General features: G+C 35.9%; 1 pseudogene; it reads left to right on the top strand.

Annotated features, from left to right (window-relative positions):
- The first annotated feature begins 5,568 nt into the window (after positions 1 to 5,568).
- LOC113116763 (serine/threonine-protein kinase Nek11-like) overlaps positions 5,569 to 27,579 on the top strand; it is a 37,264-nt pseudogene continuing 15,253 nt past the window's right edge.

Below are 27,579 nucleotides of genomic sequence, written 5' to 3'. Positions count from 1 at the left end.
TGCTATGGACTCCTTTGTTTCTTTGTGAGAGCCAAATGTCAGTGCTGGGCGCTGTGAGCCGAGACTGCCGTACCCATTTCCTCCAGCTGGCTTCTCACTGGGCTTTATTAGCTCAGACAAATGACGTCCTATTCCGGATTCGTCCCAAAAGTAGGGCTCACATCCTGTGGGTCCCATAGCAGGTCTTTCTAAGAAGCCACTGCTTCAGCATTTACTGGAATGCTTTATATAGTCAGACTGGAATTGGTATATATAGGCTGATGATGAAGTAAAGCTGTAGATACTGTATGTTTTTAGGGTCATGCTTATTGCTTGTTTGTGATGATAAATAATGCTTTTGATGTACGAGGCCCCTTCTAATACATTTTAAGACAGGTTGTTTTACACATACTGTATTGGTTACTTCTGGTTTGTTTTTGTTTTCACATCTCATTTATTATTTTAAATTCATGTACTGGAGACTTATATTACAGGACTGTTTTATCATGCTTATTTTGTCCTTTTTGGTGCACGAATACCAATCTCCATCTAGTTTTCTTGTATGATAAAAAAGTTGTTTTATAAAAGAATGAAGATTATATGAACCATATAACAATTTTGAATATATATTCAGTGTGACACAACCTGTATTGTATCCAGATGGGGAGCCATTTCGAGAAGGGTGATCTTTATACAAACAACATCTCTATTAAAATGAAAAATAAAAATGAGTATGAGAAGAGAAGAGCTGCCGGTCATCTTCTCTGGTGTTCATTAATAGTCTCACAAATGTGCCAAAAGTACCACTGTGATCGCCAAGTGGTGTTGTTTTCTAAATGACTCCACATACTTTAGGGACAAAGATAATTATAATAGCAAACTTGTTATTTAACCACTTTGTCCTAGTTAAGGTATCACAATTTATATTGCGTTTTGGAATAAATAACCCAAAAGGAATCAATTCTTTTGTCATTTTCTTATGCTTACCCGTGTTACTTTAAAATCCAGTATCTCAAAATATTTAAATATTTCCTAAGATCAATAAATTACTAAAAAGATTGTCAAAACTGAAAAACTCAAGTTCTTTAAAGTAAGTTAAAGTAAGTTTATTTATGCACTCAGTACTTGGTCGGGGCTCCTTTATCACAAATGACAGCATGAGTGTGGTGTAGCATGGAAGTGATCTGCCTGTGGCACTGCTGAGACACTACTGAAGCACAAGTTTCTTTAGTAACAGCCTTCAGCTCGCCTGTATTGTTGAATTGACTGTTTCTCATCTTTCTCTTTAAAATATCCCAAATATCCCAAAGATTCTCAAAGGGGTTCAGCTCAGGGATGTTGGCTGGCTAAAGCACAGTAATATCACGGTCAGCAAACCACTAGGAAGTGGTTTTGGCATTGTGGGCAGTTGCTAAGTCCTGCTGGAAAAAAAAAAAAAAATTTTGGAAACTTCTCACTGGACTTCAAGCAGCTGATTCTGAGCCTCTCAAGTCTTCCTCCAGTAGGGTGGCCATATGCACTGCTCATACGGGACACGTCCCGGCCATGAGTTCAATATTGCCTAAAATATCCAGGTTTGGCTGTTTGCACTATGTAGGTTTATTACTGATCACACTTTTTTCATGCAATTACAATGAATTGAGCTTTCAAGCTTCTAAAAATACACAAAAGAACTGTAAGTCATCAAGCATTACCTTTGAATGCACATTTTGTTGATGTCAGTGAACTAATATTTCAGACGCTTTTGGGCACTGGATGAATCAGTTCAGTTCAGACTAAAATGAATCATTTGGTCTCAAAGCAGACATTTCTCATGTACTCCAGAACACCAATTGTAGCTAATCTGGAGCATTATGCATGTCATTTGTTTATTCTCCTCTCAGAGGCCAGAAGTGACTAGTCTCACTCAAGGAGGGAAATGTTTCTCTCTTCAGCTCTGCTAGCCCACTTTCAGCATGTCCTCTATGGATTTGCCTGTCAGACAAGATTCGTTGGAGACCTGGCAGCAGTGCTTGTTTCTGCTCGTCTCATGATCCAGCTCTCAGTTGTGCAACCTCCCACTTGGGTCCAGGTCCACCACAAATCTCCCAGATTGTTTGTAGGTGCCCAGATTCTCTTACAGGCTGGTCTCTCTCCACCTATTGATTTTACTCTGTCTCTCTTAGGTACTCTTTCCTTGCACACCAATGCATGACAGATTTGGGGCTTTCTTGGTCTATGCTGCTACAGCCGTTTGATTCCAGACCTTTAAACTGGTTCATTCACTGACCTGGTTCATATATCATGGGGATTTTTCTCTCCATTTATTTTTTACATTACACATCATAGTAATTGCGACTTTTAAGGTTATCTGACCTTAACACTTCAAAAGGCAAAACATCTTTCCAAGTTTATAGAGAGAGTTGCTCAGCTGATGATGAATATGTTACCCCTTCGTATTGTAACCAGTCTAACTGTTTTTAAATGGTCTACCTGTGTCTGTGATAATCTTGGATGATGTAATTATTGTCTGCAATTCCGAGAGACAGAAAAGGGGTGACAGTTTAATTTGGGCCAAGGCTTTGGATAAAATGGTGTAGACTGTGAAAATGAGCAGGATTTGATCAAAAGAGCCCTGTCATTTACTGTACCGGTTCATACCTGTTTCCTCTGATCTCAGTGTTGAAAAAAAATATGGAACCATGCAGGTTAAAATTGCAAAGGTTTGTGGTTGGTTATTTGCTTAGCTTTCCGATATCCTTAAAATAGATCTCAAATTGCCTCAACGCCTCCAAAGAGAGACTTAAAAATGGGACATGAACGTGTTTTCAATCATTCACCACAGGAGATATCAGTGATTGATGTTTTTTAGCGATGGTAAACCATTTCCTGCAGAAGAGGTCTAGCTGAGCTTTTCTTTACATTCTTGCAAACATAAAAAAATGCCTGGGATTTAAATAAACATATATTGTGCAGGTTGAAATTAAAACCTCACATATATTTACATGTAGACTAAATTAAATAATGGATTCGCTTTGCGCTTATCAGGCAACCGTACCAACACAACAGAAAAGTATACTGTATTTGCAGAGTATGCTTGTATATGGTCATTCTGTATCACTTTTTTTATATTTATATCACCGTATTAAAGAGAATTGACAGTCTTGTAGATACCTGTATTTAATCTATCTTCAAAATAAAGTTAATGTCAAGGTTCAATACTGTATTACAGTCTTGGTAAAATAGGCATGATCTGCTTTGACATGAGGCGACTATTTATTCTTCATTATCTTACAGACTAGAGAACATTGATTAGCGGATGTTTACATTAACAAGATGAGACTGAATCAATTGTCATATATTGTACGATATATTTCATATACTACAGCAAATTAAAGAAAGAGAGGTTGTTTTCATCAATATAGTCACAGATAACTGCCTCATGTTAAATGTTAATGAAAAAATGAAAAGTGCTAGAAGATAAAATCCCTGACATGGTATCAACATGTAAACTGTAGGTTGGTGATGATCAATTGTAAACAGTTTAATTTGTCCAGAAAATTGGATCCTTTACTTGAATTGGATAAACAAGAACATATTATCTTGGATGATGTAACAGCTTTATGGATGATCACGATATCTTGTTGTTTTTGATCACTTATCATTATTCAGGTAGAAGCTTCTTAAGTGAATCCATAATACAGAGTGTAAACAGCTTTCCACAACATCAGCTCACCCGTTCATTCGATTGGTCTTGTGACATAATGCATTATCAAGGTATGTTAGCTCTAATGAGACATGAGAGGAAGTGGCCAGGACCAAATTAGATTTTCGAAATTAGACCGACCTGTCATACTTCAATGTAATGATTCTTTGTGTGTCTCGCCATTGAAGTGAGTCTCACTTATGTGAGCTTCAGAGTGGTGCGGCCTAGTATTTGTGCCAAATCATTGTTTGTTATTTGAGCTGCTACATCACATCATGAAGTTGATCATGTTGGACATGTTATTCGTTAGGGGAGGTTAAAAATATGGACGTGTAACTGAAACCGAAGCAATATTTCAAAACATGCAAAAAAAAATTATTGTTGGTTTTAGCAATATGAGTAGTCCACACCTAGCAAACCTACATTAACCATCACTTGGGCTTGAATATTTAATTTAAAGTTGAGCATTAGTTATAGTTCTCTCTAGAGATATATGATATCTTATAGCATGATAAAGAAATCTTGCCATATTTCCCTCGGGGTGTTGTGCCATTTTAGAGGTATTAAGTGCACAAAATGTTCTGTTGTGCATGTTGAAAAGGTTGACAGGATAGTTAAACAAAAAGAAAGAAAGGTCTGCCGTCAATTACTTGTTCTCATTTAATTTAATTTGCAGTGATTTTGGTATTATTTTTCCGTAGGAAAACACAAAGCTCCATGTAGTGTCCAGTTCATGAACTAATTGTTCTTTTGGTTCAGATCTTCTGAATCACTTGACCAAGATATGGAGTTGCTAAAGGAACATGATGGAAAAAATTTGATATTGTGTTACAGAAATTATTTTGTAAGAAATATTTCAAAGCATTAGCTCCAAAAGAAAATTATCATTCTCATTCTCGCAAAACAACTGATAATGGAAATAATGAGGTGGGAGGAAAAACTATGCTAACACCCTCAAACGTAAACAAGAGCACCCTAAACTGATACTATAATTAGAGCATATTGGCGAAACAGATTTGACAAACATGGTGCATATTTGTTTTTGCGCTCTGAAGAGCATCAGAGGTTTGATATTGATTTCTTGAAGACATTGGATGGAAACAACTCAATGCTGAAAACAGTTTTTGGCCAGTGCTGAGTTCTGCATTGTTTGTGAATCATCTCATTATAAAAAAAGAAAGTGTAGACAAATAAATAAGAGATTCTTTGTGCAGTGTAAAGCTTCATGGGTTACAACAGAACTTTGTGAGATTGCGATGAATTAAAATCAGAGACAGCTTTTTATTGATTATAAAGGAGGTGGTCTATGTCCTTTCTAGGCATATAATCACATTCAGAATTTGAATAAATGTTTTGCATTTGATGCTGCTCAGAAGACCAGCCGCCATGTACATGCTGCAAAGTGTTGGGAATAACATCCGCATATAAATGTGGGATTCACTCTCAAAATTGCAATGACTGACTTAGAGATAACCATAGCAGGAGTTTCGTAACACAAATTCCATACACAATTTCGATCATGTTTGCCACATTTGAAAACAAAAACTGCTTGTCACTTGTGTGTGAGCTTAATACATTGCTATACTATGGACAATGTACCTTTTTGATAATCACATACAGTGGATGACTTTTATTAATCTTATGATACTTTTGCCCCTTGTACTTAAATGCGCCATTGCCCATATATCAAGTCATATGGGTTTGGAATAACCTGGGCTGCCAAAATATTTCATTCTGAATGAACTGCTTCATTAAGGAATTGTTTCCTGCATCTTTAAAAACACATTACCAATTACGACCATGTCTCAGCTTCCAGGAAAACACAATGCATGAAAGCTATAAGGCCAGCATTGAGCTACCTAAGTGCACTTTACCAGTTCACTTTTCTGTAATAATTTTTAAGTATGAAGAGGAAAGAACAGAATGTAGGAGTAGAGAGAGGAGAGGTAAATGAAAGTCCTCCTTCAACAACCTGAAAACCCATTTACAGTGAAACCAGGTGGCAGATGCAGTGCGTTCCTCTCTGTTGGTGGTTTTTTATTAACTCCCTTAAGGTTGGGAAGTAAGGTCACTAAAATGTGATTTTAAATCCCTGCTTTGTGTTAAATGCTCATTTGCATTTTTCTTCTCGCTAAAAGCCGATGGGATTAAATTAGCCGCTCTGAGCATTCCTTATTTGTCGCTTTAACTTGAATTATGATGTGCATAAAGTTTGATCAGCAGACGTGGCAGTCATATTCACTGCTGACTGGAGGAAAAATAATCCTCCACAGAGTTTCTCTCCAATTATCATTCATTCCAAGATCATTCTTCATTTTTAAAAATGGCTAATGTTCACACGTTCTGCATTATTCATGACCACTGGTTTTCTGAATTTAATAACAGTGTGATAATTTATGCTTATTGTTTTCATTCAGATGGATTTTCTCTCATTTTAAATCAGTGTCAGTGTGAGTGTCTTTTGTCTGAAATGCATCAGAAGGTGGCTGATTCTTTTTTCCTTCTCATTGCGAAAGGTCAAATAGGCCAAGGCAACTTTCTGTCAGTGGATGTCTCTCCCTCAATTTTAACACTAAAAGCAAAATAATTACAGTGACCCTTCATAATTTTGGAGCTAATGACAGACAGAATTTACAGTGTGGCAGTGGCTTCCTGATCCCTTCAGACTTGAAAAGGTCAGGGAAAACAATCTGTTTTTCCCTAAATTACATTTTTGGGGCCAGGTTACAGCTGGTAATTGAGGGACGTGACGCTTATATAAACACAGGGCATCTGAGCAGCGGTGAAAAGGGCACGGGAAGTAGGAAAATGAAGAGAAAATGTGGAAAATTAAAGGCTGAACAAGCAATAAGATGACAGGTTGAAAACCCACAAACTATCACTCTTTAAAAACTTGATTTTTTAAATTTTCCTGGTTGTATAAGCTGTCAGTCTTGAGCTTCGTGTGAAAGTAGGATTCTTAAACCTCTGGAGGTGATTCATGCGTAAACGCGTAATGAGCCATTTTCTCTTGATAACCCTGAAAATAACTTAAATAACACTTTCAGTTTTGATCGTACAGATAAGAGCAATACATCAATCGAATCTGTAAAGGGTCTACTTTTATTTGTATTCAGACATAATAATAACAAAACTTTGTGCATTTATAAAATATAGATAACAAACAAGGTGTGCTGTCTGCAGCCTTGCTCTGCGCTGATCTTCATTTACAAACGCGTCATTAAAATATACTGTAACTCAACGAAGAGACATGAGAGGGATATCTATAAAAAGCCTGACATGTCTACTTTTAAACTAAATAAATGCTGCCGAAAACAGATATTCTGTGATAAAGTAATCCATATGAAAACAACGCGATGTTCGTTTTTCACGTCTCCCTTCATTATCTTCTAATGTGACCACGGCCCCGCGCTGAACGCACTATTCAGATTCCATAACAGAAGACAACGCAGCAAGACTGTTCTTCATGTTTTTTTATATTAATGTTTGCTTCGCGATGAGAGGAGCAAAACAGAATTCACCCCAAGAAGATGTGATGAGGATTACCTCAGAATTTGAGCTTTGGATTTCCTCAGAAAAAAAGAATTAAGCGCTTTATTCAGCAGAGATCATAAACATGAGTAAGTCTTTGTTTATTTATGTATATACTTGTACTAGTTTTCACATAACGTGTAAACATTTTACTAGTTAGACCTTTTCCAAACTATAATTCCTGTGTATAATCAAGTGAAACATTATAAAATTTCAATAACAATATAGACTATACCATTCAAAAGCTTGATGTAAATAATATAAATGTAACAAATAAATGTAAATGTAACAAATGTAACAAACAATGCTGTTCTTTCAATTTATCCAAAATCAGCTATTTTCAAGATTATTTTTAATAATAATACCAATACATATTTTTGTTGTTGTAGAAAATCAGATTGTTAAAAGGATTTCTGATAGATTGTGTGACTGGAGTTATGATGCAAAAGATTCAGCTTTGAAAGTCAGCTTTGATTGTTCCTAATAATCTTTTTATCTGCACTCGCAAGTGAATATTAATTTATGTTGTGGGATAATTAAATGTGTTCTAAATAAACTACAAACATAAAATTATATACATTTATTTTGTCCTCACATTCTTTCTTGTAACTCTTCCCTCTCGGTCACAAACCTGACTGAAAGACTCATTATGCAGCTCATTATTTTGTCTTCTCAGGTGAAAATCACAACATAATGCTGATAGTTCATGCCCTCTCACATAGACCCTTTCTACACAAAAAGTCTTAGAAAATTTAAATCAATGTATTGTTTTCTGTGAGTGAGTAAACAAGAAAAGAAAAACTATTGGCTACAAGCTCCAGTTCTCAAAAGTATGTTTTTTATGGCCTTATTCAAGTGATTTAACATTTTTAGTTTTTCACTAACCACGCATAAACATTATTTTCTCAAAAACACAATTATGTAAATACATGCTGCTCTTACATTATTATAGCCTAGTTTGTGCTGATTACAGTGATATTAGACTTTAGCCATTTAGATGCTTATAAGCAACTGAAAAAAACACAAATGTTAGGGCATGTCCAAACTTCTCTGGGCCCCAAAAAAACTCCAATTTTATTTTCATTTATTTTATCAACTCACACTAAATCTGCATTTAAGTGATCAAAAATACAGTAATTTTTTTTTTGTATATTTTAAATATTTTTACAATTTTAATGTATTTTTTTTCTACAATGGAACATCTGAATTTTCAGAAGCAATAGTTTTTCATTGCTATATGATCCCTCAGAATGTTCTCTTATGTTTACTATTATTACATTTACTATTATCAATGTTGGAAACTTGTTTTTACTGCTTAATATTTTTATTGAAACTGTGATACGCTACCATTCGAAATTTTGGAGAAATGTAAATTGTAATACTATTTCACAATATTGTATCTTTGATTACATAAAAGCTGCCTTGATGAGCATGAGACGTGCAAAAATTGTACTTTTTCTTATGTAATTAATAATTTTTTACAATGCATTTGACTGGTCGTGTATATTGCACTCAGCATTGAAATAACAAGCTTCTCTTCATTGTACTTACACGTTATAATCCAACTCAAGATATGTTGCTTCCTAAAATTTTTACCCTCCTCTCTGTGGAACCGTTTATTGTGCAGGAAGGCAGTCTGAAACCCAATGAGACGGGCCGTGCCACTTAAGAGGCTCAGCTTCTCTCTCAGCTGAACCATCCTGCCATCCTCAAGTTCTACACCAGCTTCCTGGAGAGAGATTTCTTCTATATCATCACTGTGTACTGTGAGGTAAATCGTCCATTGGGAAGATTTTTTTGGGGGTAATTTCTATAAATAATAAGCCTGAAGCAAATCACCTGATCCGGTCCTGGTAAACTGTGTTGGCCTGCTGTGGTGACATTTTGAGCAAATGTCTTGTTGTGCCCTTGAAATACACTCTGGGGATGGAATACTATTTGCAGGGACGTTCCAAATTAAAGTGAGTGATAGAATCACCCTCTTCTTCAAGGGTTTTAAAATGATGATCTTAAAGACAATACGAAATCAAAATTGACTCCATTTACTTTCTTTGTACATGCTCCTGGTGTTATTATGCATGATTCATTACCGCAAAAAGTCATTGAAAAGTAATAACTTGCTCTTTTCATTTCCTCTTTGAATTTCACATAATGTTGTGGAAGTAAAATGAATTCCATATATGCCTTCCTAACCATAATTCTGGATGTATTTTCTCCTAACCCTATTCCGTAACCAGCTTTCAAACATACCAGCTCCTCCTTCATCTCTGTGGTGTCTTTTCTATGTTCAGCTTTGGATCGGAAATGCTGAGAGTGTTCTGACATCACCCAGAGATCACGCCAATCCCCCTACAGCTTCTGTCTCAATCTCGCCATCTGATCTTCTCATCTTTTTCTTGTTTATTAAGACACATCTGCAGGTCAGACTGGTCTCATGTCATCACTGCCCTGTGCTTTTAGAAGGCTTGGTCAGTGATTATTACATTTTGCACATCTCCTTTATCTTTTTCTTTGGCACACAGGCTGTTGTCCGGAGCTGCTTTGTTCCGCAGGTAACTCTCAGTGAATTTAATGGACAATACCCTTAGGAAAGAAAAATCAGGAATGAGATCTCTGATCGTTTCTCCTAGACAGCAGTGAGAATAAATGGAGAGCAGATGAAGACATTTACTTGGTCTGCTTCTCAGATTTTTGAGATACTGAAATATATACTAGTAAATCTCACATGAGTCTCATCAAGAGTTTCAGAAGATATCTTAAAGGGATAGTTCACCCAAATAAGAAAATGCTGTAATAAACCTGTATACATTTATTCCTTCTTTTGAAAACACAAGAAGATATTTTGAAGAATGTTGGTGACCAAACAGTTGCTGGTAGCCATTGGCTTCCATGTTTTTTGTACTTTGGAGTTCAGTGGCCACCAGCAAGTCTCTGGTTAGAGACTCATACAGCTTTCTAACAACTTTAGGGTGATGGACTATCTCTTTAAATGTCACAAAATCTGCTAAGAAACCAGAGTCAGTGATTTCAATACAAGGACATTTCTCATCAAATTCTTACTGTATGGCAACAATTTGTGCCCATTTGTATTTCTCCATGGGAACTTTTGGAGAAACGTGAGAAAAAGGTGATACTTAGATGAAACATAACTGAGAACTATGTGAAGTCTCCTGGGTAGCAATAAAATTCTGGATTTTCTGGGTCTGTTTTCATGCCTTTCTGCCTTGTGTCTATTTTTTTTGTTTTGAATGGAGATGCTGCAGCTTTGTTACCTTGGAAGTGTGTTTCTTACCCTTGGAATGTTATGGAGATAGTTTGCCTTAGAACACCATATTTTTCTTGTCCAAATCGCTGCACTAAATTGATGTGTCAGACCACATCCATATAAGATGATTAGCTTTATTAAAATTGTCACAAAATTTGAACCTGTGTTGACCTGAACTAAATGTGAAAAAAAGTCTAATTTCATTTTTGTAAGACTGTCCTCTTTATATCAAACGTGGTGTGAGGACAATGACATCTTAACTTATATGAGATGCTGAAATCTTTTGTAGATTCCCCATTACAGTAATGATAATTTGGAGGGAAACATCCTTAATTATTTAATTGACTGCCAGATTACAAAAAGCAAATGGGCAGGAGTTGAACTGATAGTCTGACCAAATTTTAAATGTCCAAAATTTGCAAAAGTGAAAAATCAGATTTTATTTTTGTAACTATTGTCTTATAAGAGTATTGATATCCTAATATATACAAGATGCTGAACTTGTAAACGTTCTAAACATAGCCATGATTTTAACAGGGAAAAGTTTTTATAAAATCAAAATTGCACAATAATGTATGATTTTGCCATCTTTCACAAATTAATATATTTCACGATGGTGTGTTTTAGTTTTTGAGAAGTTTAAAAACTTATATTGGCCACATACATTACAAGCAGCTTAAAAAAATTAATAAATAAAAGCAGTAGGATTTTACCAGGTGTTGATTCCAAATAGTTTCCAAGATAAGAGGAATAAAAAAACCAGATTCCATAAAAAAAATAAAAAAAACTCTTTTAATATTAATGCTGCTATGATTGTGTTCCGTGCTCAGGGTTACTGTGTGTCATGTGGAGTTGCTATGTAGATTAAGGGGGATCCCTCCTGTGCTGAGCATGTGCATTGAGTTCCATCCTCCTAAGAGACATGGGATGAACAATAGGCCTCACCATTGATCTTGTTTCTTGCTCGTTTTCAACGAGGCAAGTTCACTCTGATCTACAGCAGCTGAATAAAGCAAGCAGAAAATCTTATGAACAGAATGAAAGAATATCTCTGCTTCCAGCTTCTAGTTCTGCTCGTTCTGTTCTCTTTCATCTTGTGCATGTTTGCCATTGTGTTCCACATAGGTTGACTTGCATCTGACAGACACTCACTATAATCAAGATGGATCATGGATCTTTAATCTTCTGTTTGTAGTACAAGTGTACTGCTTTTCTGTTACTTAAGGTTTCTGTGCATAATAGGTAAATTACCCTTATTATTATATATTATTAGTATTTATAGTATTTATTCTAATTTTTTTTTATTATTCAAATAAATAATGTTAAGAATATGTCATTTTTATTACTATATTATGAGAATGAGAATTTTATTTTTGTCTCTTCACAATACTGAGAATTTGAGTGGAAATTGTCACAATGCAAAAACTTGGTAACACAATTTTGATTTGACATTCTACTAACAGTAAGTACTAACTTTGCAACTACATGTTAGAGCAGTTAGAGTATTAGTAGACTGTCTGCTTAATATCTTCTAACACTTTCTTTGTCAACTTATTCATCTAACCCTAAACCTACCCCAAACAGTCTACTCTGAGACTTAGTAGACATGTCATTGCAATTAATGAGATTTAGTTGACATGTAGTTGACATGTAGTTACAAAGTTACTTATAGTAGAATGTCTAATGTGTATGGACTATCAAAATAAAGTGTAACCAAAAACCATTCTGACAGAAGCAAATATGCCTGAGCTAAATTGATAGTCTGTGACTGTATTAAGGAGCCGGCTGTGTGTGTTTACTAATTGTCTGGCATACACCATGGAATTATTTGTGGAAATGTTGCCTTTGATATCGTCACAAGAAAAATATTCTTTTATAAATTAATACAAATTTCCTCTACGCGACTCACTGCAGATCTCATCACCACCTACTCCTTTGGATAAATGTCATGCTAAGAGACTGAAGTCACACACACACAGAGAAAGAGGGTCTGGCTTCCTGTTAGAAACAGCTCTGGGTGGGAATCATTAGGGATGGGAAGCCTCTATTAGGCTCCAACCATTTGATCCTTCATGAAAACACACACACACACACACACAATTACATGAAGAAAGTGATCTGATTGCCCTGGAGCACTTTGCACCTGAACGGCTGAACGGTAACAGTGAGCTGACATGGAGCTCTGCTCTTTCTCCAGCAGTGTGGCTCAGATCTGTCTATGCCAGTCATCTCATCTCCTTTAGCAGGCCAGTCTTCACCCCGCCAGCTGCTCCCATCTCAAGATATCAAAGAGACTGTTGAGACCAGAAGTGTCATGCCCAATCAAACTGAAAGACTGCAGTCCATATCTGCTTGATGCAAAACAAATAGATTTTGACTTCAACTTTAGTAAAATAGTGGCAGTATTTTAAAGTATTTTTGTCATATAACAGTCTTGTCTTAGACTAAGGCTATATTTATATAGCTTTCCTTTCCTTCCCTTCCCCTTAAAATTTAATTGATTCCTCTGATGGCAAAGCTGAATTTCCCCAGTCTTCAGTGTCACACGATCTTTCAGAAATCATTCTAATATTGCTGTTTTGTCACTCAAGAAACATTTCCTATTGCAATCATCAACACCTTCAGACCCCAGAGGGTTAAACAGTTGCTCTGCTTAATAGTTTTATGGAAACTATTTTATGCATGCTTTTTTAAGGATTCTCTGATGAATAGAAAGTTCAAAAGAACAGCACTTACTGTATTTGAAAAATATATATTTTTGTAATATTATAAATGTCTTTGCTGTCAATCTTTTTGTGTCCTACTTTTTTAGAGATCACACTCTGGCGCCCCTGGTTGCCTGAAGCATTTGCTCAAAAACTTTCAATATATTTCACTTGAGATCCATGACATTCTGCTAAATGAAAAACTCTTTTTGTGTGTGTGAAATGGAGGTAGAACTGGCAGGGAGATTCTCATTACTTCCGTTCATCCACAATGCTTATTCCAAAATTCATTGCTCAATTAAACCTGTGCACTCATGAAAAGCATTGATGAAAGCTTTTTGAAAGCATTCGAGGAGGCTTTTTGAGTGATGATGGTCATAACCGTAGATAAACATATTACGGGGCCAACAAATTAGCCAGTCCCAATTACATTCATAATGCGAATCATCCTTTGCTTGGATGCGTGGTGAGCCACACTGACATTGAGCAAACACTGCCCTCGGGCAATGTGCAGGAGGGCTTATCCAAAGACTTTTCAAATGAACTGCTAAGCCCGCAGTATATCCACACAGTGTGCTAATATGACTCATACCCATCACTGCGTTAACGATAGAAGACTTTCCTAATGGAACTCACTCTCCCGCGACATTGACGAATGTTTGTTGTTACTGAAATGAGGGCTGCTGAGTTCAGCTCCGTGTTCAAACTGAGCTCTGCTTCAGTCGTATCAGTAGTGGGATTGATTATTCTCCTGGTGGCACTTGGTGAAAACAGAGATCCTTAAATATGCCACATATTGATATGCTCATTCTGATTCCATTATTGTGCACTTAAGGAATAGTTAAGAAAAAGCTCTCATTGGATCTCATTTGTACTGATGAGCTTTCAAACTCAATTGGGTCAACGTCTTGTAACATGAAAAGCTGCATGTTTATACGAAATCCATTATGGCACTTAAACTTTAAACTTACACTTCTGGGCAAAATACAAGCACATAATCCATAATAATGCCTCTCTTAGTGGAAAAAAATATATTCCCTGTTGGTCAAAATTCACAAACATACTTGTTTAGAATGTTTTTCGATTATAAACAGTGCATCATCAGTGCACATTTCTCTCCTGATTCAGATATAGCCAAATTTGTCTTAATGATGGATTTGTTTCCTATAAACAAAGCTTTTCATTTCACAATGTGTTGATTAATGGATTGGAGTTGTCAGCTGTTTGGACTCTCATTCTCATGGCACCCATTCACTGCAGAGGATCCATTGGTAAGCAAGTGATGTAATAATAGAATTCTCCAAATCTGTACTGATGTAGAAACAAACTCCTCTACATTTTAGCCAGAGGGTTAACTTTCAGCAAATTTTGGGGTGAACTACTGTATTTCTGGAAACGTATGTTAGCTATTGATCTCACATGAAAAGAATTAATCTGACAGCATTAAACACTCATTTATACTAAATGCAAAATAAAACAATATTGCATTATTTGACCAGTGAAAATTAATTTATGTAAATAAACATGAAAAGTGTTCTTGTTTGTTTAAATGAACACTCTAAAAAAGCTGATTCACTGAAGAATCTGACTTTTCATGGCTCTTGAGACAGAGAAATATATTTTATGAGAGTGCCTATTTGATTGTCATCTCAGTTCGTTTGGCTGTGAAAAAAAATCATCAAAGTTTGAAATGACAGTGAGTAGTAGGCCTTAATTATGATAGAATATGAATTTTTGAGCGAACTATGTTTTTAATTGACACTCTTTGATCATTAGCAGTGGGGTCTCTTTCTCTCTTGCTCTCTCTCACACTCCCTGCAGAGGTCTCAGGAGACTCGGGGCATCGTGACTGGTGCTGCCAGTGTGTGTGTGTGTGTGAGCAGGAAAATTTGGGTTTTTCTGAAGTGTACATAGATGCCCAAAGAATTACTTTCTTAAAGACAATTTCACAATCCACTAATGCAAACAGAGAAGGAACATAGAGAATGTACACATAGGGAACCAGAGAAAAACTCCACAGTACTACTCTTTGAAGTATCTTTTTGGGAACAGACTGTTTATACTTTTTGTCTCCTCTGTGTAGCTAGGACTCCCAGTGCTTCATACAAAAGAGATGGATATTCATTTATAACATTTTGTGCCTCTAGTCTTTAATTTCCCTTTCTTCCACAGAACAAAGATTTGGACTGTTAGTTGAAAGAGCTGAAACGCACAAGCCGGACATTATCAGAGCCTCAGGTCTGTGAGTGGCTCTGTCAGCTACTGTTGGGAGTACATTACATACATCAGAGGTGAGCAGAGAATATATTTGACCTATTTTCTATATTTACATTCAAAATGAATAACGTCTTTTATAGCTGGCCCTTACATTAAAGTTTGCACTCTTCATTCTTGTTTGACTTGCTTAAACAGGAGAATACTTTGTAGAGATCTAAAGGCCAAAAATATATTTCTAAGGAAGAATATTGTTAAGATAGGTAAGCTCTGCTTCACAGCCCAAAGGTTGCTTGATATGTGTTTGATGTTCTGGCAACACTTTCAAAAGCGACTTTTAATGGCACAGAAAGTCCAAACACCTCCCATTCAGTAAAACAGACCGTTTTTTATGACAGTTAAGACAGTCATCTACAAAGAAACAAGATCATTAAAAAATATATGTGGTCAGCTACCTCAGATAGTTTTGACAGAACGCAAGAAAAGCCAGATGAGCATTGCTTTTATACAGTATTTTCAGTTACAGTGCATTGATGGGCGCAGCAATTTTATGCCATGCTTTTTGTTATGAACTTTTAAGCATAAAGTCACGTTTAGCTCATTTTGGTGCAGAATAATGGATTTGTGCAGACTTGAAGTATGAAATTCTTACGTACAGCCGACTCACTAGAGTGCTAATCTGTGCATTTGTGTTGCTTTACGTCAATTTGAGCCTTAGCCTGCCAAAATAACAGTGTTTGCTTCAAACTAATTCTCAGGTCACAATGTAAAAAATGAAACATTGAGAAAACTCATAATATCATGCCAGCATTATGCAAGATATTTTCAAGTTCTAGCCAAAGTTTCTCACAGCTCTAAAATGTATTTAACGTTAAAATGTAGTTTTACGTTATCAAAAAAACAATCACCATGCATTGCGACTTTAATTTGTACATTCACTAAATGTTAAATGTCATATTTATCTAATAAATTTGTCACCGCAACTACAGGTCTCTTATTCAGTTGATGTTCAATTGGTAACACAGGATGCTTTGTCTTTATCATTACATTTTAAATGACTTTTTGGCTCTGAAGAAGGCTTTTTACCTCTAAAAAAGAACACAAATTGCAGCCTTTTTTTCCCTCAAAAAGATACACATAAACTCTAACCACTTAAAGTAACGCATAAACCTCTAGAACTTTGACAATTAACAAGCATCTACACGATGATTACACATCATGCAAAATTGCAAGTAATGAGGTATTATGTTTGATTGCTGTCAAATGGATGTCTTGAAAAATATGTGAGTTCCGTCAATCCATAAAAGTAATTTTAACAAAATAATTCACTGAAAGATGCAGTCAGGTGCAGGTGAAAAATCCAAGCATAATTAACATAAATTCGGATATTTCCGGCTACTTATTGAGCTGTGACAAACTGTATCTGAGCTGTGTGTGGTAGGGTGGAATATAAATTCATGGCATGAGACACCAAAGGCACCAAAGCGAGGTTCCCCCATTAAAGATCTTCACTACACAGCCCCTTAACACCACCAGAGCTCTGTCCTCTCCTCCCCCTCCACTTACAGTATGTGCCCAGATAGATATATGACAGGAGGGAGCATGGGGAAACAAGATCCATTGGGAAATAGTGGGATAAAAGCATATTAGTAAAGTAGAAAAACCGAGGGGGAAAAATGACCAGAGAACAGTAAGATAGAATGAAGGAGAAAGTGAGAAGACAATCTCATTTGCCAAACGGCTACTGGCACTAGCTGCTAATTAAAGAGTCATGCTTTTCCTCACGCAATCACCTCATTGTGTATGTGCAACCGAGAGCTGAGGGTCTCTGTTCAGACTCATAAAGCAGTCTGCTGGGAATTGGACTCTACACACTGTGGTCTCGAGTTTGTAAGAACACAAGCACCAGACACACTGGAGGAAAGGGTTCACTGTGCTGCTTAACAGAGATAGTTCAGAGAGCAGAAGGATGATTTCTCTCTTTCTATTTTTCTCTCTGTCTTTTGTGTATTTTCAAATAGGGCAAGAGATTATAATTCTGTGATTCCTTAAATTTTTACTATAATTCTAATTGCAAATTGTATTAGAGTTCTGATTAATGCAGTTCTTAATGACACAAACTAGAAAACCACTTTTATAACAACCAAATGAATATTTGTTTAAAATTATAATGATACCTTTATTATTATTTGTTTATTTGTTTATTCTTCTTTTATATTCTCTTATTCTCCTGCCAATCTTTCTATTGACAACATTAAGTTACAGTAGTGCCACTATTTGTGTTCCAAATGCTAAAATTACAATGGCTGGAAATGTAAATATTAAAGAAATGTTATGCATACATGAGGTTTTGAATAATTGTTCCCTTTGACTTTCATTTTATGGACCAAAAATAAAGCGGAAGTCAATGGGAGCCGGAACAGTTTGGCTTCCATCATTCTTCAGAATATCTTCTCTTTTGTTCCACAGTAGAAACGTTAGTCATGGTCAGTCAGATTTGGAATGACGTAAGGTAGGGATGGGCCATATAACCAAAATCTTATATCATGATAAAGGTAATTTTATTTCACAGCAACGCTATATCACAATACAGTTAATTTTTGCTTTAAATAAGGTCTTTATGAAATATCATATCCTATAAATTTCATAATTATTGTCACCAGAGCCAATACCATGAAAAGATATATACAAAAACATGATTCTCTCTTTAGTTTGATTAACATGCATGGCATCTCTTTGAGATGGAGGATGCTTTTGAGGTGAAGAACTTCTTAGCTATGGTGATAAGGATTGTGGAGGGACCTTCTCCATCCCTGCCAAAACATACTCACGGCAGCTAAACTGTCTAATGCAGAGTTACCAGAAACAGATGCTGCCCTGCAGGCACAAACCGGGCCCATGTCAACCCACACCGCCAGGCTATATCTGTCTGTCTGCCTGCTCTGGATGAGTAGAAAAACCCAAATCAATGGCTTGTTTGATTCAGCCATTTTTTAAAGCAGATTATGTAAAATCCAAGCAGGTTTAAAAGCATTCAGCTAAAACTATCAGCATTTCTTGAGGTCTTAAACATAATTCTCTCTCTCTGTTCCTGTGGTGACAGCATGTTAGAAAAGGATTCTTCACACAAGATCTTGGCAGCAAATGTGCTGAGGAGCAGGTTCTTTGAGCAGAGCTTGCAGGTGAGGAGACAGCATTAATCAGATCAGCCGGACGGGAGGGCATCCGACCAGCTGTTCTGAGTATCTGCTTCAAAGGTTAATGGGAAGGGCCATAACGCACCACGAAGACTTTGATTGCTAGCCAAGCTCGATAGGTTTCTAAAAGTCTGTTATGCATACTCATCACATCATCGATTGGCCATCACATTTGACTCGCCCGGTGCGTAACCTTTTCAGATTGTACTTTTGAAATGTCAGTGATTGGCATTGTTGCTGCTTGGTGATTGTATTGATTGTGGCTTGTCGTAGTTGGCCTTGTTTGCTGGAATATATGAATTTTTATGCATCTCTCAAACAATAGATCAGTCTGTAAATGTACGAAAGATCAGAATGTTTCCACAAACATTTCTTTACTCTTTTTGGACAGGACCATTTTCCTTGAGAAGCTTACATGAATAAATTTTTTCACAGATTTCAATCGAAATAGTTTAATACATATTAATACTTCTATCAGTTATAAAAATTTAAAATATATATATATTATGCTAGTGACAATGAATACCTTATGTAGACAGGGAAAGTTAAAATCTGAACTACTGTTCCAACTGCGCAGAATCTTATTATTGTTGAGCCGTGAAGCATTATTTTTTTATCCAAATAAGAAATATATGTCTACTACATTATAATATTTTTCCCACAGGGCTTCTCCTCATGTATTTTTCCCTTGGTCAATTAGCATAACAAAAGCGAAACTTCTTGTTACGTTGCCTGGTGTGAATTCATTATGGATCCAGGCCTTTTTCGAACTTTCTGTGTAAAATAACAGTTGGTGGTTGAAGTACTGCTGGCATCGCATCGAACATAAAATGAAGTGAAATCAAGGGAATTAGATCACAAACTGTTCCGAACGAAACCACAATGATTTATTCCCATAATAATAACATAATGCTTAATTGTATCAAATACAGTATATAAGACGTAAACATCCAGATCACATGACGTCCCTAACGCCCACATCCAGCCAAGATGTCTTATTAATAACTGCAATCCAAAGATCATGTAGAAATCTAATCTAATGACTTCTTAACTTCCTAGAGCTACTGTACATGTCGTTAGTATTCTTCATTACGTAAAGAATTCAGAAAACCATCCCACTGTGAAAATATAATTGCACTATAGGCATCTTTATCATGATGTGTGTACTCATAATGGCCTTGTGCATTGATTTTTTTTTTATAGCCCCTGTTTAATGCATCTCGGTTACAATATTTGCAGTTATAGCACCCTTTCATCACTCGCAGTCATATCGACTTGTTTACATCAGGGCGTTTAGTAATACGTTTCTGCTTTTGGAAGCTAGTGATCCCCTAACCCCCATTTGTAACATCTCCTGGTGGGATGTGTCTCTTCCACAGGCTATTACACCATCACCATCTCAGAAACATGTAATCACAGAAGGAAAGGGCATCTAAGCGACAACTCTGTATACAATACTCTCTGATGGCTTTTCCCTCCTCTGTTGTTGTGTACAGTTTCAAGTCTTTCTTCTGCCTGTGTACTGTAATTTGCACCTTACAAATGTCTCGTATTGTTCTTTAAATGTGCTCGTGGCAGATTCTATCCTGAGGATAATATCAGTCTTTCTCTCCCCCTTTTTCCCTGTTTGCTCTGATTCAAGAGTTCTGAGATTCGCAGGAGTCTTTGTGATTGAAACGTAGCTTTGTTGCTGCAGTTTTGCTTTTTGCTTTTGCAGCTGCTCACAGAACTTCTTTTACAAAAAAAATCTTTTACGAGGCCTCAGAGAACAGCATTAACAAATTTTTCATCTCTTCTGTTATTTTTCTCAGTGCAGCGCATGAAACATTGTGCGCAAAGTTGATGTGGGGAGAGAAACGCGCCGCAGATCCTGAGAGCACTGTAAGTTGTGGATTCAGAGAGAGAGAGATTTTACAGGCATTCACACTTCTGACACTGTCAGCTGAGAAATGAGTCTACACCAGGGATTTCTGGGAACAGGACTGTTTTTGTGCCTTTTATATGTTGTCATTTTCACAGTGGCTTGTTGGGAGCTATATGTATATAGCTCTGTTGCTGTGTAACCAGTTTATGGAACATGATAATCAGTCTATGGCAATCTATGAGCACCAGACTTTCATTAATTCAGTCATCGCTTTCCATGCTTATTAAAAACTTTGTCACCAGAGCATGTGCCAATCATAATTAGATATGACCTAGTGAAAATCTATGCAATGTTAAAGTCAAAAGTGCATAGCGAGATCTATCAAGCGCAGTTTATTGATTCTTGAGCACAGAGACAAAATAAGTACAGTGGCAAAACTGAAAAAGTTTTTGTACACTACCGTTTGTAAGTAAATTCTTTCATTCAGAAAGTAATTAAAAAAGTGATTTTCAGGATGCTGAAAATTCGACTTTGCCATCCCAGGATTAAATCATATTTCAAAATATATTAAATAATCCTTAAATTGTACAAATATTTCACAATAAATATTTCACAATATAATAAATGCAGCCTTGGTAAGCATAAGATTCTTATTTCAGAAATATATTATATTATAATAACTGTTAATGCATTTAATGTATTTATTATATATTATTCTAATTATATTTATTAATTCAGTCAATTATTCATATGTCTCTTTTAGTGTAATTTATTTGAATATTCAATACTGAAATATTCATGAAGTACTGATCTGTTGTTATTATTATACAGTATATGAACATTGTTTTATAGGTAGTATGTGATAATGCACATCATAATTTTATTATATTATAAAACACTCGAATGAAATGCTGTAGTATGTTTGTGTTAAGAACATTTGAGGGATCATTTGCTTAATTTCAAAGTTTAAATATTAGTATTTTAAAAACAAAGGGCAGATAACGTTGTTGGAAATAATTTGGTTTCACAGTAAAATTTGTTCCTTTATACATTTTTATTTTCCTTTTTGTCTGTACTCACCATGAGGCATAAAGCTGAGACATATGCATGAGGTTATAAGCAGCCTTGGCTTGAACTGAGAAATCTGCCTGAACCTTTTGCTCATTAACTTGTTCAAACACCATTCTAGTATGCTTGGTGTCCAAAGCATCTGAAGCTGTCTCACATAAGTTCTCATGAATAACCTAATGATACACTTTCCTTGTTTGGATTCTACTCTCTTTTTTTGTTGGATTAAATCCTGACTTCAAATAAAATGCCCTATTTCTTTTGAGATTTTGACACTGCCAAAAATATGGACACATTCCTGTTTTTTTCTTAACTTGTTGGCCTTTTCCACATTTTTGAATAATAACAAAGTAATATATGCTGACTAATAAACCCCAATGGCAAATTTATGAACATCAACAACTTCATCACATCAGCTCTGATCACACAGTTCAGACAATGTCTGTAAAAATAAGTAGTCATTAGTGATTTCAGTAAATGTAGTCCTTGAACCCCACAGGCAGAAGGTACATCTACAGACACTGCGGAGAGATCAGAAGTGCAGAAAATGAGCCCGAGAGAATGCATGCGGCTCCAGAAAACTCCAAGCAGAAGATGAGAAAGCAAGAAAGCTGAAGTGAGTGACATTCATTGCGCTGACCGTGTCACACTGAATGTTAATCAAATGTGACTCGCAGTTCATATTTCATAAAGATAGCATGAGTGTCAGGGCTTTTCTGTTTTCACGGTGCAAAGATTTTTGGCAGTGTGTCTCACGTCAGCTCTGATTCTTTGTGTAGCACTGATAGAATATATGAACAGTCAATGATGGCATATATGCACACTCAAAAACAGACTGGTATATTATGCTCATTATAATACTACATTTCTTGTTAGTGTAAAGTCTAAATGCAAATTTTGTCTTACTCTAGGCATTTTCGTTTTTTATAGTGATAGAAATATGAGCTACAGCAGTGTTTTTATGTCTTTTCCGAAGTTGAGAGCCGAAGAAGCAGTTAAGCAGCCTCAAACGATTCAGAGTGAGACACCAAACAGAAACTCTGAACTGTCAGGAAGCATTTCTCAAAACTCTGATAAGATGTGCAAGTCTGTGTCAAAAGACCATGGTGAGTGGTATTTAGGTCAGATGGGATAAATTGTAGGTCTGGGTTGACACACCTTGGCTGACAAAATCCATAACCAAGGGTCAAAAGCATCACTTAACCCTGTATCAGAAGTGGCATTGGCCTAGCAAGACCATAACCCAGGGTTAAGTGTGGCATGAATAGCCCTAGAGTTAGAAAAGAGGGTTTTTGACACATTTCATTTCATAAAGTAGATTAATTAAATCGTTTTGAAACCTAGCTCCCCTGGTATGTTTCGCTTGCTTTTTAAAGTCTATTACGAAACGTTTGTCTGATGAAATTCTACACATCTCTTCCGAATCAGAAAGTCTAACTTTCAGAATAATTTTCTCGTTTTCTACATCTTCATTAAAATTCATTGTGTGCTTGGCGCTAGTGCTTCTTTCTCCATGGTTTAACAAACAACAGATCCCAGAAACACATATTAAGAAAGTCTGCAATAGGGTCAAGTTTAGTTTAGCTAATTTTAGATATATTAGAAGTGCCCTTACTTTTAATGCTGCTAAATTATTTATGGATGCAATGATTATGTCACATCTAACATATTGTCTGACAAGCTGGGGACAAACTAACAGCTCATCACTTAAGCCACTAGCAACTATTTATAAAAAAACTCTTAAAATCTTGGACCAGAAGCCTAACAGTTTACACCATTGTATAATCCTTAAAAACTATAAACTGCTGAGCTGGGAAAATGTAATCAAATACAAAAATATTTGTCTGGTTCACAAAATTTTACATAATACCGCTCCGCCTCCTTTCAATTCATTCATAATCCAACGTAATAACAGCAGTCATAATACCAGAAGCACCACACGTGGCGACCTAGTAATCCCACTAAGAAAAAGTGCATTTGGTCAATTATCATTTTCTTTTACTGCAATACATAACTGGAACTCATTGCCCATTACAATTAAAAACATACATATGTATTCGACTTTTACTGCACACCTTAAAAATTGGCTAACCGACAATTACACCTGCACACATTAATATGCTAGATGTGATGTGCGCACTAGATGTGACATGATCATGCTTCTGCCACTTGATCTCTGCTGACTGTCTCAATGCTATGTCTTATATGTGCTTCAATGTGGCCTTTGCATGATTATCTTTGGTGTCAATTTTCTCTAGTTTATTGCTTGACCTGCTTTTATGTCTTTGTAATTTGTGCCTGCTTGTCTGTTTCAATTTTGTACCACCGTGTTTGTTTGTCTAAGCTCTTGCTTAAGCCTTGTATTAATTGCAATGTATTTATTGATGTATGCCAATTAATAACTGGCTGGGGACTACAGCTGGAAATTAGCCGTAGAGGCTAAAGCTGCTCTTTTGATTAAAAGAGGTTGTCCACATTACTATAAACCAATAAAGTAAAGTAAAGTAAAGAACAGAGCGAGGTACCATGAATATTACACTGCACTGTCACATACACACATTTTAAGAGATAGAATATATATATATAAGTCTGTGAATGCTTTCCACAAATATGTTGCTATTTCTAGATACTGTATATCCAGATCCCAACAAACCTGCTGTATAGTGTGTACTCATGAATAATGACTATATGAGCTCCACTGTCAACAGACATTAGAGGGGAAAAAATCTTTCTTGGAATATATTAACAGTGCAAAAAATAGATGCTAATTTAAATTACATGTTTGTATATTAATTTTAATTTTTTTTTTCAGCAAGGATGCATTAAATAAATAAATGTATAATGTTTCAAAACATATCTGCGTTTGAACTTAAAAACAATTGTATCATGATTTCCACAAAAAATTAAGCAGTAACTGTTTTAGCATTCAACACGAAATGTTTCTTGAGCACCAAAAATCGGCATAATAGTATAGAATAGTTTAGAATAGTATAGAATTATGTGCCAACTAAAGACTGGAGCAATGAGCAATAAAAATGTAACTTTGCCATCACTGGAATGAAATAGATTCTAACTGTAATAGTATTGAACAACATTGTTGTTGTTGTTGTTTTTTGTTTTGTTGTAAATGTATACATTTATTAGCACAAAAAACTTATCGACCTCAAACTTTTGAACCAATGATTTTAAATTCTTTTCACTATTGCATGTCACTTTTAGCTGGAGTAGATTTATACAATTTATTGTTTTCATTTAAGTGGAACATGTCCAAATAGTGATTCCTCTTCAGGAACTCTGGAGGCTAATGCCGGCTTTGGCGCATGTGCTTTTAAGCTTCCTGGTCTTTGACATCACCCGCCTATGATGTCTTGCCCATCCATTGGCAATTCATGCTGGAGGCGTTCCCAAAGCATTCTCCGACGCAGTGTCTCGTTCCTTCGAGGAACCAGGGTTACATGCGTAACCTGAGATTTTGTCTATAACTGTGGTTGCTCTGAGAGAAACTGACTTTATGCATCCATTAAAATGACCTTGGTTGTGCCCTAAACCTGATAAAGATTCCAGTATAAGAAGGAGGGAAGGCATCAAGATGCATCCAAATTCAATATTTTTGTCACAACCTGTTTTTGAAAACCATATAGCTATATTCCACTATAGCATCATTACTCTGCTATGGAAGTTCTAAGCGGCCATGCATTATATATTTTTTTTCCTTTTTGTTTTCTCGTTATAACGACTTAATTTTCTCGTTATCTCGACATAACGAAAGTCGTTTTCTCGTTATAACGACTTATTTTTCTCGTTATCTCGACATAATGAAGTTCGTTTTCTCGTTATAACGACTTATTTTTCTCGTTATCTCGACATAACGAAAGTTTGTTTTCTCATTATAACGACATGACAGTTTTACTGTTGCTATAGTAACGAACTCAACTTTGACAGGCATCTGATGGACAGCCATGCAGGGGCTATACTGTAGCCTATATTTCGCCTAGGTAATAACATCTACAATACTGTATATAAATAAAGGCTGATCAATCAGTGTTTTTTTTCCAGAGACAGTACAACGAACGTTTTGTTTTTGTAATTAACATGTTTAAATGGCAACACCGCGAAATTAGAGCTGCTTGGATTAAACTCACTTTTCATTTTCCCTTTATTTGAAATAAAATTATATATAATTTGTAATTTGTAGTAGTCATTATATGATGTGGCAGATATCATGTGTGTTACAAGCTTCTGTTTGAAAAGAGCGTCCATGTGTACATGTAGTGTGTGTGTGTGTGTGTGGAAAAAACGATTACAACATTATAGAACAAAACTGAATTAAATAAGCCTATGGATTTTACATATATATCACATTTCTGATTAATATGGTTAACAATAAAGATTAGTAATAAGGAAAAGAAGCACATCAGCCTACATCTTTAAATCCCGTCCTACTGTAGATAAACAGAATACAGTGATGTCAACCTTGGTTTTGATAAGCAGTTATTTTATGACACAGAACGCGTTGGTGAAACTAATGCATCTAGCAGGAACTTAATACACAAAATATTCATATTGATTCAAGCATATTTAACATTTATGAATTAATTAAATGTCAGTAATGAAGACTGCACAAATTATAGCGATCACGAGGAAGGTCCGCGTACAGTAAAGTGTATAGTATACAACACCCCATCAGTTATATTCAGGTCTATAGTGCCACCTGCGCAGTTTTATAACTTCTTAGAGAAAACTAGTTCGTTATAACGAGAAAACGAACTTCGTTATGTCGAGAAAACGAACTTCGTTATGTCGAGAAAACGAGAAAATTAAGTCGTTATAACAAGAAAACGAACTTCGTTATGTCGAGATAACGAGAAAATTAAGTAGTTATAACGAGAAAACGAGAAGAAAAAATATTATAATGCATGGCCGCTTAGAACTTCCGTACTTTTCAGATGCCACTTGGATAATATATTATTATCTAATGCAATGACATTTAGACATTTTAAATGTGTCCAAAAGTATCCAAATAGTTTTTTAAAACCACGGTAAAAGATTAGGCATGAATACCAGACAATGGTTCGTATTTAAGTTGGCACATTTCTTTAGGATGACCTGTCATTTTCTGGTGCTCATTTGCATCATTGCTAAATAATAGAATTGGCTTAAGTTAATATTTGTGAGGAGGCCAATAACCAGATTTCTGACATAATTTTGCGTTGGCTGTGAATATGCAGAGTCTGTTTTGGCGTATTGCTGGTTTTTGGTGACTCATGCTTTTACCAGCGTCATTATATGCATCAAGGGAAAGATAAGTTATGGCCAAAACACCTCCTTAATCGGGTTTTGGTATCATGATGATAAATCTCAGAGATGTATTTTCAGGAAGTCCTGAGAGGTTATGTATCAGTTCCCGTCTCTAATCACTTTAGATTCCTCAATAAATGAGATGTTTTAAACGAGTGCAGAGCCACAGCTGTGCACTTAGACGACTCGGGGAGAATCCACACCGTGTGATTTATCGATAGAGGACGCCGGGGGTGCAATCACTGTGAATCTGAAATATTACTGTATTGTAAGAGGAAACATTCGGGAAAGAAAAGCGTGCAGCAAGCCTCATGTGTAAGTATGTGGATCTGTATTATTAAAAATTAAAGAAGTGATGCATTGCTGCTGGGTTTTGAATTAATGGAGTCAAATCTCTTGTCCTTAAATTTAGCTAATATATTTATTATTTAGCTTCCATAAAACCTCATGATTTAAGTTGTCTCGAAGGCAAAGAAAACTGAGCGAATGTATCATGCATAATTAATGCTAAAATGTTCCTGTTTGGGATCGTTTACTTAGAGTCGCCCAGCAGAAACACTGAGCAGGTTAACCCTGCTACATTGCAAATAAAGGTAAATGCTCTTCTGGGATATAATAATCAGACATCATTATTTTACTGCTCCTGTCATTTTGAGAGTTCATAGTTTCATATGTGCATGTTATTCAGGGACCCAGATGGCCCTTTCTGGTGATCTCCTCATGTTCTGAAACTAAATAAACATTACCATATGGTGTGATTCTGCTCATGTCTT

The sequence above is a fragment of the Carassius auratus genome, chromosome 16 (genome assembly GCF_003368295.1).
Source record: "Carassius auratus strain Wakin chromosome 16, ASM336829v1, whole genome shotgun sequence".
In the NCBI taxonomy this organism is placed as follows: domain Eukaryota; kingdom Metazoa; phylum Chordata; class Actinopteri; order Cypriniformes; family Cyprinidae; genus Carassius; species Carassius auratus.
This window is presented reverse-complemented; position numbering and strand designations above follow the sequence as displayed.